Here is a 15,155-nt window from a genome sequence, read left to right on the forward strand (position 1 = left end):
TACAGCTGAGTTTCCATTATAAGGCCCCCATCGAAAATCCACCAAAAAAAATGTCCCATCAGCCTCCAAACCCTAGGTCTGGGCCCAACGTGGTCTTAGTGGTTTGGTTCGGGGGCTGCTGACAGGGGGCTGCACTCTGCGTTCTCTTTTTGCAAGGAGATCAGCTAGAGACTTTAGAAACCTACATTAACTCTCTTGATGGACCCCGTCAAGCTCTGTGAAGCTCAGAAGAGATGGGTGCTGAGCCCGCAATGGACCGAAGGCTCATGAGAATGTAACCCCCCATGAGAAGCACTTTGATGGGCTCCATACATGCAGTGGGAGTGGGCGGGGTCCCTGTCACAGAGAGGCATTCACCAGAGGGCAAAACATCCTATCGTGTGTTTTGCCATTCCATAGCAAAACCACCCATCAGAAAGCAGGAGGGACGTACGTGTATGTTTGCTGAGCCCTCTTGTTGACTCCTTTAGGGAAGACCGAGTGCTCAGCCCTGAGGTTTCATTTATTGCAGTGCAAATTTTAAAGTTATCAATGTTTTTAATTGAGACGGATGCCCGCTCCAGCAATCTCAATGGCAATGGAAACCTAGCTTTTCATTACTAGAGAGAGAGAGAGAGAGAGTCTCTAGGTCCTTTCCTTACAGAAACAGATATCAGAGCATAACCTGATCACTGGTGAGGGCAGCTAATTATAGGTGGTGGGTGGAAAAACTCAAAGAGTGGGGGGTGGGAGGGTTGAAGTTCCTAACACTTCCTGGGGACACTTCACAGCCACAGAGCCCAGGAAGTGCTCAGGAAGGATGGCTGCTTTAGGACACCTTAGGGACACAGAGCGCTGAAGAACTCCTCCAAAGGAATCAGTAGAGTGTGCTCATCACAGTGGTGGGGCTATCAGGAAGTAATAGTCTCCTGTTAGTGGCTAGGAGCATTTCCCACCCAACCCCAGAGGAGCCTTGTGCCCTACAGAGAGCTCGGGGCCATTTGCAGGGAGCTATTTGCTGACGTTGTTCGTTGTACATTACACTGTCCCAAGAAGCAGGAAAGGCCGAAGCAATAAGACAGCTAAAGAACAAATTGTTGTGGCTGCTATCTGCAAGGATGAGAGCAATTCATCCTTGTGACAGGCCGCCACCGCTTCTGTCCTCTTTGTTTCACATAGTAGGCGCCAAGACCTTCCATTTCCACTATGAAGTTTGCTTATAGTATTTGATGCGACCATCCTCACAGACCAGTGCAATCAGGGTATTTTCAGTGTTATCCTGACTCCCGGCTCTGCAGCTCCCATTGGCCAGGAACAGGGAACTGCGGCCAATGGAAGCTGCGGGGTCAGTGCCTGCAGGTAGGGGCAGTTTGTGGTGCCATGTACCCCCCAAAGGGCCGCAGGGACGTGCCAGCTGCTTCCAGGAGCAGCGTGGGGCCAGGGCAGGCAGGGAGCCCTGAGCCCCCTCCTGAACCCAAACTCCTTCCTAGAGCCCACACCCCACACTCCCTCCTGCACCCCAACTCCCTGCTCCAGCCCGGAGCCCCCTCCTGCACCCAAACTCCCTCCCAGAGCTTGCACCCCTCACCCCATCCTGTGTGCCAACCCCCTGCCCCAGGCTCAGCCCAGAGCCCCCTCCCACACTCCAAACTCCTCTGCCCCAGCCCAGAGCCTGCACCCCCACCCCCTGTCCCAGTGAGTGAGTGAGGGTGGGGGAGATCGAGCGACGGAGGGAGTGGGGATGGAGTGCAGGGCAGGGTAGATCCTGGGTTGCATTTAAATTCAAAAAGTGATCTTGTGCTTTAAAAAGTTGGAGACCCATGCCCCACACACACCACAATTCCAAGCACAGGGGCAAAGCTGGGAAAAAGAGGGCATGGCCAAAGTGCTGCTGTGCTCTGGTGATTGCTGGCTGCTGAAATGGTTCTTAGGACATAATTTGGACATAATTGAACAAAACCTTGAGGTTGCTCTGAACTATGCTAGAAGCTGAGCCAGCCCGCAGTCAACCTCAGGATCACGGAGGCACAAGGTGAGATTATACCACATTTACCCCCCTAACACTCACTCCCACCTACACTAAGATATCTCACCCAGCGTGAGTCTAGCCTTATGTTGGTAATAGTACTAGTGGAGTCTTCTAAAATAGAGATGGAAGAATACTACAAAAAAGGTTTAGATATTAGCACTTTTTCATAAAAGTACTTCAACTGGATTTGCACTCTTTTCCTGCTCACTTTTAGGAAACAGTCAAGTGAACGAGCTTTGGTGGTGGGTATGTTTTCAATGAATTATTGAGGAAAGTTCCTGGAAAGAGTATCCACATTTGTGAACCCACAGTCCAAAGTAAATTCACACTTCCAAACCTGATTCTAAGAGTTACAGCCATACACTCAGGGATCTGAAAAATACCCTGTGATCTGAATGCCCGATTAAAATTTAAGCAGAGCATCATAGACTCTAAGTTCAGTTGTCACTGGATAGATCTTGCTGCAGAATTTAGGGCCATTTTGCCATTTTGTTGCTGAATACTGGAGATTTTGATATATATTTTCTGTTTATGATAATAAGAAAGTTCTTCTGTTCTAAAACATTGCTAGGTTTAATCCATCTCTATCACACTATCCTCTCCTGCCATTGTCAGAAAATTACACGTGCAGAGATTTAATTGTGGGGCTCTGAATATGTACACAAGTTAAGGAAAGCAAACTAATGATCATGCGTTGATTTGCATTTACAAATAGCTGTAACTGCATTGTTTCTAAACCAAATATCTGAAAACAAGACAAAAGCTCTAGTGCATAATGAAGACAAAATATGTACCAATTATGTTACCTTAAAATAAGCCACATCTGATTATTCAAGTACAGTGTTCATTTAATTGATGAAAAAATGCTTTTTTATGCACTTTCAGGTAACTCAAAGGTGACCCGATGAGCATCTCAGTCTTAAGTCTATCACCTCACTATTGCATTGCAATATGACACCCCCAAAATGTTTCAAACTTAATTACTGCAAACTAGCCAGATCTATCTTCAGCACTCGCTACTTCAGTTACTTTTCATGATGTTTCACAAATGATGCAGCAGGCCTCCGTAATTCTCTCTCTAATCTCATGTTCCAGGTAATTGTTGGTTTCTTGGAATGCCTGTGCCTATATTTCATGTCATAATTAAAGGAATCACATAAACTTTGGAACAGTATTCAGAAACCTGAAAATGGAAGTTTAATTTACAAATATTAGGGAGGAATAGGAAGCCAAAGAGCTAAAATCAGCAGGCTGTGGTGTTCACTTTGAATAGTCTGAGGAAGACACCTTTCTGTTTTAGCCATCAGGACTGGACACTTCCATGGGATCCTTTAAGTTCATAGAGAAAGAGATCAATGAAAGTGACAGCAGGTCCTCACCAAGGAGAGCAAAGGGCACTTATTGGCAGAAGAGGAAGACTGCTTAAAACTAAACAAATGATCGATTTTTAAAGTTCAAGAGTCAATGCTAGAAACAGATATGCATTGCCATAGGGAAAACCATATTACCAAAGAGAAAAAGGCCTCCTGCAGCAGCTCATCAACAACAATCCTGGGGTAGGTTTTGATGTCCCCGTTTAAGGCTTGAATCTGGCTTTTCTTTTACAAGCAAAGGCATTCTGAAGGAGGTCCAGAGGGCTATGCTGCAGCTGGAGTCCAAAGGAGGAATTTTGGATGACTCAGTCAAAATTCTGCCTCGGGGCTCCCAGGTAGTTGAATGGTAACTGCACCATCCTCTATCCATTGTGCTAAGTAGCTCTTTCATGATAAGGGAAGGCTCAGAACTATGTTCTTGCCTGAATCCAAAATGAATCCAAGCCCCTGAATCTGACATGTCCATTTTTGTCTGGATGTTCCTGTGGCTATGCCAACAACACTTATTCTAGGACATAGGCCAGAAATATTAAGTTAGGCACCAGCAAGGTTCTCTCAGAGGTATTGTTTGCCTTCCTAAAAATGATGTCCCTTTCCCAATAACAATTCAGCTAAGAACTCTGTCCTAAAGAGTGCTCCCCAACATTTTTTGAATGAACAGTCTGACAATAAATAGCCTTTTCTGGAAAATCATTCTTTCCATGAAAAAAATTTTTTTTTCTTTTTTTCCCAATTTTTGTGACATTTTCGATTTTTTTTTATCAAACTGGTTACTGAAATTTTCTACTTACTTAAAACTGGGTTATGTTTATTTCAGAGTTCAGCATCATCTTAGGTATCTGGACTGAGCAACGTTTCAGGTAGCCTTTCTGGGACCCTTCTACAAAATTTCTATTGAGAGTGAGACTACTAAATCAGTTTCCCCTTGGCTGGAAGGCCTTCCCTTAAAGACAATAGTCAGGTGACCCCCTTCCCAACCTTCCATTTGAGTACGCAACACCCATTGTGCCCATCCTCTGTTCTACTGGTCCAGCTCATAGGCCTGTTGCTCACTTGTTCATTGCACTCCCTCCTGCAGACATAGAGATATTTCCCAGCTGCACCAAACCCAACCCAGGGACTTTTTTGTCATGTTTAGTTCCTGCTCCTTTCTGAAAGGAGGCAGTCCCTCTTCTCTTGCCCTGCTATGGGGTTCAAAATGCAGGCTGTCTGCCCATAGAGTACAACAGCACTTGCTGGTCATTTTCCTTTGAAAGCACTGGGACCTCTAGGCCCTCCTGCTGCAGTTCTTTGACTATATTGTGGCCACAATCTCTCCTGTCTCTAGTGTCATACCAGCTTCAGTCCTGCTTCCCGATCTCTCCCAGCCCTCTGCCCTCACAGCTCTCCATAAGGCTTAGATTGGCTTTTCTAAACTGTTCTTTCTCCAGGCCACTCCCTTGCAGTTCTTTGTTCAATTCTTCTAGCTTCCAGATTATGTACTTTGAAACCATCTCTGCTTCTCCCTTCTTCAATTTATCCAATATCTTGAAGCTAAATTAGCCACCTTCTCCAACTGCTGTGACCATATCATTCCCCCCACCCCCGCTTCTTCACTAAATCTCTTTTTGCATAAAGTTCAAGTTCTTCACGCTAATTTTTAATCACCTGCACAGCCCAGCTTCTGCCTCTATCTCAACACTCCTCACCTGTTAGTCCTCACTTCACCTCACCCCCCCCCACCCACCACCACTTTATCACTTCCTGTAGCTCCTTCTCCTCTTGTGCCCTTTTCCTCCACTGCTTTCTATACCTAGAATGACTTCTCTCTTCCTGTGTGCCAGGATCCTCACTCCCCAAGGGCTGGTCAAACATTTTCTATCAAAACATTTTCTTGACAGAGAATTTGTGTTTCTATTCAAAGAAAACTTTTACAAAAAGTGTCAAAAAAAATCAATTTTGCCAGAAAACTGAACAACCCCACACCAGGAAATATTCCCTTTTCAACAAAAGACATTTCCGTTTTTAAACAAAAATTTTCATTTTTCAGGTTCTTGTTTTTTTGATGAAAAATTGAAACTTTCTGTGGGGGAAAGAGAGGGAGGGGGATATTTTTCTGTCCAGATCCCTTCGCAAACCCCACCTTTGCCTTGTCTCCTTCCCTTTTGCTGCATATTGCTAGATAATGATACACACTATTGTTTTTATTAACCTGCCTCCCTCTTTTCTTTACTTTATTCCTGTCTTTAGGGTCTGTGGTGGTGGTTGTTGTTGTTATGTTTGTTTTTTCTAATTTACAGTTAGAGACCATATCTTTGTGTAACCCTTCTGCCCCTCTGAGTTGGCAGCAACAAACGCCGGGTTCAGTATCTAGGGGTTCCGTTTCAATAACTCAGTGCAACACCGGCTTGAGCCCCCACCCAGTGACCTGGGACAATTACATACCACCCCCCGGGCGCCTCTAGGAGGCAATACTTCCCCTCTCGCAAGCATGGAGTCTTGAGTGTAGCAAAAGCCTTTTAATAAAGGAGGGAAACAATGCAGCATTATGTTGGGGAAACACCACAAACAGGATTCATAACACAAACCATGAGCAAAAGACCCACCTCCAAGTAAGTTTGGCAGTGTCATTTTCCCCTCAGGGTCTTAAGTCCAATCACCCCAAAGTCCAACAACCCAAAAGTCTCTGTCCCTGGTCAGTGCCACCCCAGAGTTCAAAAGTTTATCTGCAGGGTTTCCCCCCCTCCCCTCACCTGGGTGGAAAGGGGGAGGGGGCAGTGCGCAGACCCATGTGTTAAGGGGCAACTTACGTGGTCTGGGGCCGCCTGCCCCGCCGCTCCGTGGAGTTCTGCTGCAGCCTTCACCACAAACGGCTCCGCTCTACCAGCTACTCCTCCAGCCATCCCGTGAGCCGCTCCAGCTGTCCCCGCAAACTGCTCTGCTCCACTCCACTCCGCTCGCTGTTCCATGGGCCGCTCCAACCGTCCCACAAACTGCTTCGCTCTGCCAGCTGCTCCACTTCACCAGCCATCCCATGAACCGCTCCAGCTGTCCCCACAAACTGCTCAGCTCCACTCCACGTTCCATTCCAACCATCCCGCAAACTGCTCCGCTCTGCCAGCCGCTTAGCAATATATCGTCAGGCTCCCCCACTAGTTAACACAGCGGTCAGTGATCTCAGCTCAGTAACTTTGGCTCTTTTAGTGATTTCAGCTTGTAGTAGGGGAGCCCCAGTGCTGGATGCACCATTGGCCCAAAGTGAATTCATCTCAGCTGTCTCTAGCTAGACTCTTAATGGAATCAAAATTAGCTCTGCTATTCAACAGTGGAGAGAGGAGGTGGTGCAATTGGTGTTTCAGGCCCTCAAAAGAGGCCCATACAATCAGATACACATACCTGCCCCCAACCTCTCTCCATTCACTGGGTTTTGGAACCCATGTTCCTTGTCTAGCAAGTGCTACTTAGGTGATGGTGAGACCCTCTGTCATAAAACAGTTTCATTGTCCTTGATTCACATAATCAGGGTAACAACACTTTATTCCTCCTGCCCCAATAACAGAGAAACTGGGGATCCCACAGCTGCCAAAGTGACCATTTTGGGCTGCCGTGGGCTCATGCTAGGTGAGGTGGGTGTGCCTATGCAAACAAAATCAGTCCCTGAAGTTCTTTTCCACACTCGCCATAATTCACCATCAGATGTCAGGGTAGAGCTCATCCTGAATCTGCTTACATCTGTAATTCTGTATGAATGTTTACCACACATGCCATCTCACCTGGTTCCCAGTCCTTACTCTGAATACTCTGGCCCCACATGCAGCCACACTGCTTCTTCACAACTGCCAAGCTGCCCCTCCTTGGGGTCATTACACTCAGCTACCAAGGCCCAGTCTCCCTTGTTTTGCAAAAGAAAGGAAGGACACTAGCCTGGCGACTGGATAGTTCCCAAACTTGACTCTTTCTTCTCAGGGAAGATGCTTTAGTGGGCTCCCAAATGGTAACAACTCACCAGGTCTTGTTAGTCATATGTAATGTCTGCTTTCTTTTCTCCATCCTCATGGCTGGCTGATACTGTACAGAGCTATTAACAGGTGAGCTCTAGGGTCATTTACTGTGAGGGAAGGAGGGAAATAGAAACTTAGCAGATTTACTACACAGGTGAAACATGCCAGCTTGATGAACCAGGAGGCTGAAGTCCTCTGGTTCTTCAAAAGAGTGGAATTGTACAAACAATGAGAGTGCAAACTTTCACACATTCCGTCGGTGTGCCTCAGCCCTGATGTAGAAGGATCACCTCTAGGGGACAGGGGGTAATCCAACATCCATTTCCAGTCAGTCTAGTCAGATTGCCAACAAAAATGCCTATTGTGTTGGTGAATGGTTGTTTTTGCACATGGTGTGGATATCTGCCAACTCAAAACTGGGCTGAGACCACTAGTGCTGTTCACAAGGGCCACCAGATAGAAATCCATCTCACATGTGGCATGTCTGACTAACAATGCCCGGTTGCAAAGACTGGAGAGAGAGCACAATAATGGAGAACACACCAAGGTTGTTGCAACATGTACAGTATTTATTCAGATTCCTTTGTGCCTTTCTGAAAGATCAGAGCACAAAGCACAGGAGCACACATTAGCATTACATTACTGATCACCAAGTCTTCACAGCTACAATTCTGTGGCTGTTTTCCATTTGTGTTAACACGTCTGCTTGCCCTGCCTCCTTTGTGTCTGATAACTAAAATAGATGAGAGCAGGAGCTTCTTTGCAGGCAGAATGCAGTGAAAGTAACAGCTCAAGGGGAACAGGAGTGGAAGAAATGAAAAAGTGTGTTGGAAAAACAAAACACCTACAGTGTATGAACCATCCACAGGGAGTTAGGAAGGGTTTATGGTTTTCCCTTTGAGCTTAGAAACTACAACAGCCCCACAACCACCTCAAGCTGGAAACTCTCTTATTTCACTGTGTGGAAAACTTGGCAGTTTTATCCTCCACATTCCAGTGGTGATGCCTGCTGCTGTTCTTGGATATTATACCACATTACTGCAAGCCTCAGTATTCCTAGTCGTTATTTTGAGGACTTCTTAAGTCCTATTTGACCATCATTATGTCTGTTTACCTGTGGTACTCTGGTTCCTACAAGGGTTACTTCCCTCACCATTTTCTAATTTCAGCCCTACGGTAGTTTTGTGCTTTGAGGTTACTTGGACGATCAGCGATGTCAGTGACAAAAAACAGAAATCCAAAACTACGGAACGTGTATACACAATGGTAGTAGGGCTCATTTTTTTTCAACCTTCATTGTGATCCCATGATCACTATATCCCAGGGTACTCATCCATAAATTAATTCCTCCTGTAGAAGATGTGGGTCCTGCTTACTGTAAGCTAGTGCAACACTGCCTGCAAAATTTCATCCCACCTTGCACCTTTCACAAAGCTCACAAATTCACAACTGCATATAACCCACTTTTTGAATACAACAGTCACACAATGGGGCTTTCTGCACATCTAAATTGCCTGAAAATCTGGCCCACGCTTATTCTTATTAAAACTAAGAATAAGCCACAAACTCCATTGTGTGACTTTTGTAGCCAAAATGTTCTCCTCATTGGTAGATTAACTTGAGTAAGGCCCTATTGCTGTATGCTGTACTCACATTAATGGTGGGATTCCCTCCAAGATCTTTTCCACTTAGCTTATCCATAACACCTTGTCCAGTTCTGGGAAAACACTTCATCCAGTTCTCTGGGATCCAAAATAATTCAGTGTGACTCCAGATTTTGTCACCTAGGTGCTTTATTTGACATACAGCAAAATTACACTGAGCTGATCAGGCTTAAGTGTAGGGGCGTGGGCATATGTTGTACCACACATCCAAAGTTACACAGAAAAACTCTTCCCTTATATACATTTACACATTGCATTGCATTTACTATACGTTGCATCACACGTTTTAGAACTGGCAGCATGTTATGTCCGGGCATATGCTTGACCTATTCTTGACCGACTTTTTACCTCATCTCATATTCCTAATTTATCTTGTCCATTGTTAGTAAATGGTTCTCTGGGTGTTCTCCCTCTTAATGTAGCTGGCTCAGACATTCTGTCTTTTTAGCCTACTGACCTCTTCACTTACCTTATTTCATAGAATCATAGAATATCAGGGTTGGAAGGGACCTCAGGAGGTCATCTAGTCCAACCCCCTGCTCAAAGCAGGACCAATCCCCAACTAAATCATCTCAGCTAGGGCTTTGTCAAGCCGGGCCTTAAAAAGCTCTAAGGAAGGAGATTCCAGCACCTCCCTAGGTAACCCATTCCAGTGCTTCACCACCCTCCTAGTGAAAAAGCTTTTCCTAATATCCAACCTAAACCTCCCCCACTGCAACTCGAGACCATTACTCCTTGTTCTGTCATCTGCTACCACTGAGAACAGCCTAGATCCATCCTCTTTGGAATCCCTTTCAGGTAGTTGAAAGCAGCTATCAAATCCCCCCTCATTCTTCTCTTCTGCAGACTAAATAAACCCATTTCCCTCAGCCTTTCCTCATAAGTCATGTGCTCCAACCCACAATCATTTTTGTGGCCCTCTGCTGGATTCTTTCCAATTTTTCCACATCCTTCTTGTAGTGTGGGGCCCAAAACTGGACACAGTACTCCAGATGAGGCCTCACCAGTGCTGAATAGAGGGGAATGATTACCTCCCTCGATCTGCTGGCAATGCTCCTACTTATACAGCCCAAAATACCGTTAGCCTTCTTGGCAACAAGGGCACACTGTTGACTCATCCAGCTTCTCATCCACTGTAACCCCTAGGTCCTTTTCTGCAGAACTGCTGCCTCGCCGCTCAGTGCCTAGTCTGTAGCAGTGCATGGGATTCTTCCATCCTAAGTGCAGGACTCTGCACTTGTCCTTGTTGAACCTCATCAGATTTCTTTTGACCCAATCCTCTAATTTGTCTAGGTCCCTCTGCATCCTATCCCTACCCTCCAGCGTATCTACCACTCCTCCCAGTTTAGTGTCATCTGCAAACTTGCTGAGGGTACAATCCACACCATCTTCCAGATCATTAATGAAGATATTGAACAAAACTGGCCCCAGGACTGACCCTTGAGGTACTCTGCTTGATACTGGCTGCCAACTAGATATAGATCACTACCCATTGAGGCCAATGATCTAGCCAGTTTTCTATCCACCTTATACTCCATTCATCCAGCCCATACTTCTTTAACTTGCTGGCAAGAATACTGTGGGAGACCATATCAAAAGCTTTGCTAAAGTCAAGGAATAACCCATCCACTGCTTTCTCCTCATCCACAGAGCCAGTTACCTCATCATAGAAGGCAATCAGGTTGGTCAGGCATGACTTGCCCTTGGTGAATCCATGCTGACTGGTCCTGATCACTTTCTTCTCCTTGAAGTGCTTCAAAATTGATTCCTTGAGGACCTGCTCTATGATTTTTTAGCACAAGCTAAAAAATGTAACACAAGCATTCTGTTTTCTACCTAATGATCTGTTTACCTCCCTAGTTCTATCATCCAAGAAATGAGACCTCCCTCCAGGTGTTATTTACTCATGTCAGGCCAGGCCTCCGTTACATTTAATAGCTCTATTGATTTCAATGAGACTATGCATAGAGTCATAGAAGTGTAGGATTGGAAGAGACCTTGAGAGGTCATGTAGTCCAGTCCCCTGCACTCAAGGCATATCAGTAGGGAGTGCAGTATTTGGCCATGTATAAAGACTCCAGGATCTGGCCCAACATTATCGGTGTTAGTTTTCTTGCACATGCTTTCAAGATTCTTACCATATTTTTCATGTGTCGCTCTCATTTTGGATCTTTGACCCACTTTGCTTTCCACATTAGCAGGTTATGAGCTATATAGCAGAGGTAGAATCTTGTAAACTCCTTTCCTATTACTGTCAGAGATTTGTGATTATTTCTTGTTAATTCTGCTGCTGCATCTGGCCTCAGGCAAACTCTGCCCGGTCCCAGATGGTCAATTTTTAATGGTATGTAGGAAGGAAGTAATGGCTTGACAGTTGATCTAATAACCCTATCACAGCTATTGAGTAAAGCTGAGAAATGCCAAAGACAGAGCTGAGAAAACATCAAGGGAGAAAAGTGAGGCTAAGCAACCCCAAAATTGCATTAAAAAAATAGCGAGTGGACTGTCTAGATCATACAGGTGAAAAGACATTGTGGATCATCATAGGTTTAAAAATAGTAATCTGTGAAACAGCCCTTGTTGGGACCCAAAAGCCAAAATAATATGTGGTCTAAATTCTGGTTCGTGTTCCTAGAGTGGCCTGGGTTGGGGAAGAAGTATCTGGATTACTTAGACTGTGAGTTCTTGGGGGTAGGAGCTGTCTTTTTGTTCTGTGTTTGTACAGCACCTAGCACAATGGGGTCCTGGTCCATGACCGGGGCTCCTAGGCACTATGACAATATATAATAACTGGAAGTCTCTCTCTTTTCACACAATCAGGGAGGATCAGATATAATGTATTTATATAACTGTCTAATGAGCCCATTACTGTGGTATCTAGGTTACCACTAGTGCTCTTTGAGGGGGACCAGAGGAGAGCAGGCCTAACCAGTAGAATGCCAGAGCCCCAGGATCCACTAGGTTAAGGCATATCTAGCAACTTACCTCCTTGCACACCTGCTGGCATCCTGAAACAGTATTGAGCACACTCCCCCTCTGCTTGGCTGCTTCCCTGTCTAGGACTTCTCCTAGGTGAAATGCCAGAATTTGGACTTTAGTATGTGAAATACTCAACCTTACTTTAAGGTATATAATTCGATGATGTTACAGAACTCACAGAAAAGGACTTACACAAGAGGGACTATATATGTTGGGGATTTAGCAGAGAAACTTCATTTGCAGAACACATGCATTTATACCCTCTTTCAGGCTTATAGCTTTTTTTTAAGTGTTGTAACTTTCTCCAGCTGGTTATATTGTAGATGTGTGTGATGGTCATTGGTGTACTACTTTACATTTTGAAAGCACCATACAAACACTAATTAATTCAATCTCACAACATCTTTGGGAGTAGTGATCTTCATTCCACACTCAGATATAGTGAGAGCTTATGGATGGGATCCACAAAAGTACTTAGGGCGTAAATCACACTTTTAGGCACCACTGCGATCAACAAAACTCCCACTCAGCTGCCATCTAACCCTGGAGACTCCTAACATTTCTCAGCACCTAAGTTTTTGCAGTAAAAGTTCCCTAGGCACCTGTGTTTCTACTTCTGAGCATGCGCATTAGGGCCTCTTTCTAGGGACCTGGGGACCTATTTCCCATTTAAGCCGCTGGGTGATTTATGAACCAAAGGAAAGATAGCTGTTTGGCTGCCTGACTCATGTCCAGGGCCCAATCCAGTAAGCATGCTCAGAGGCTACCTAACCCCACACAAAATAGCCAGGGGTTGGGTGGCATGGCCCTCACTTATAATCTTTAGCCTAGTGATTAGGATCCTCACCTGGATGTGGAAGATCCTCTTTCAATTATCCCCTCTGTCTGATTAGGAGAAGGGATATGAACAGGACTCTCCCACTGCTCAGGGGAGTGTGCTGGCCATAAGACTCATAGGGACTCTTGCTCTAAACCAGGGGTTCTCAAACTTCATTGCACCGCAACCCCCTTCTGACAACAAAAATTACTACACGACCCCAGGACAGGGGACCAAAGTCTGAGCCTGCCCAAGCCCCACTAAAGCCTGAGCCCCACCTCTTTGGGTGGGGGGGATCAAAGTCAAAGCCCAAGGGCTTCAGCCCCAGGTGGGGGGCCTGTAACCCTGTGCCCCACCACCAAGGGCTGAAGTCCTTGGACTTCAGCTTCGGCCCTGGGCGGTAGGGCTCAGGCTTTGTCTTCCACCCCAGCAAGTCTAATGCCACCCCTGTGGGGTCGCGACCCACTTTGGGGTCCCGACCCACAGTTTGAGAACCACGGCTCTAACCCAATTAATATTTAATTAAAGTGGAACAACGTCAATAGAAGAGATTGAAGGAGACCCACATTAGAAATCTCTCCTATTGACGTTCCACTTTAATTAAGTAATTTAATATTAATTGGGCCAGACCAAGAGTTAGAATCAGTGGCTGGGACATGTGCTGAGAATGGAAAAAGAACGCTTACCAAATACTGCCCTTGAATGGAAGCCAGAAAACGCAAGAAGAAAGAGAGGAAGACCGTGAATAACATGGAAACGAGCAGTTCTGAACAACATGAAGCACTCAACATGAAATGGGAAGATGTGGAGAGAAGGGCAGTTGACAGGCAAGGATGGAAAATGTGGGTAGCCCAATGTGCAGCAAAGCATGGGATGAACTAAGGTCTCCCCCATCCCAGCTGATTACCCTAGCCACTAGGCTAAAGATTATATTTCAGAAGAGATAGTTGTAAGTGCCTTTGGAGGAATGGGTAAAGGGGTGGAATTATTTTCTTGCTTGCATTTTCATAAGACCAACTCTAGTTTAGAAAAGCAGCATTTGATTGGCTTAGATACTGTAAAAAAAAAATACAACAGAAATTTCATCCTGCTTTAATCATTGTCCACTGCAAGTTTCTTTAATGACTTCCAGATGCATTCTTTTTCTCAGCACAGCTTCCACACAAAATTTGGATATATTAACATACAATAAAAATCTTTACTCTGCCTTCCACTCTCTTCTAAGGGCTGGTCTACACTTAGGCCTGGTCTACACTACGGGTTTAGGTCGACTTTAGCAGCGTTAAACCGAATTAAGCCTGGACACGTCCACACAACGAGGCCCTTTCTTTCGACTTAAAGGGCCCTTTAAACCGGTTTCTTTACACCACCTCCGACGAGGGGATTAGCGATAAAACCGGCCTTTGCGGGTCGGAATTGGGGTAGTGTGGACGGAATTCGATGTTATTGGCCTCCGGGAGCTATCCCACAGTGCTTCATTGTGACCGCTCTGGACAGCGCTCTCAACTCAGATGCACTGACCAGGTAGACAGGAAAAGACCCGCGAAGGTTTGAATTTCATTTCCTGTTTGCCCAGCGTGGAGAGCACAGGTGACCACGCAGAGCTCATCAGCACAGGTAACCGTCATGGAGTCCTCCCAGGATCGCAAAAGAGCTCCAGCATGGACCGAACGGGAGGTACGAGATCTGCTCGCCATATGGGGAGATGAAGCAGTGATAGCTGAACTCCGTAGCAGTAAAAGAAATGGAAAAGTATTAGAAAAGATCTCCAAGGCCATGAAGGACCGAGGCCATAACAGGGACACACAGCAGTGCCGCGTGAAAATTAAGGAGCTACGGCAAGCCTACCACAAAGCCAGAGAAGCAAACAGAAGGTCCGGGGCAGAGCCGCAAACTTGCCGCTACTACGCGGAGCTGCATGCGATCCTAGGGGGTGCAGCCACCACTACCCCAACCGTGTGCTATGACTCTCTCACTGGAGAAACACACAGGGAAGACGGTTCGGGGAACGAGGAAGATGACGATGGAGGTACTGTAGGTAGCTCACAGCAGCAAGGAAGCGGAGAAACCGGTTTCCCCAACAGCCAGGATATGTTTGTGACCCTGGACCTGGAACCAGTAACCCCCGAACTCACCCAAGACCCTCAGGGCACACAGGAGACCTCTGGTGAGTGTAACTTTGTAAATATTTGTAAACATTACAAAAAAAAAGCAAGCGTGTTTAATGATTAATTTGCCCTGGCAATCGCGGCCAGTACATCTACTGGAAAAGTCTGTTAACGTGTATGGGGATGGAGCGGAAATCCTCCAGGGACATCTCCAGAAAGCTCTCCT

Source organism: Malaclemys terrapin, chromosome 8 (genome assembly GCF_027887155.1).
Source record: "Malaclemys terrapin pileata isolate rMalTer1 chromosome 8, rMalTer1.hap1, whole genome shotgun sequence".
Classification (NCBI taxonomy): domain Eukaryota; kingdom Metazoa; phylum Chordata; order Testudines; family Emydidae; genus Malaclemys; species Malaclemys terrapin.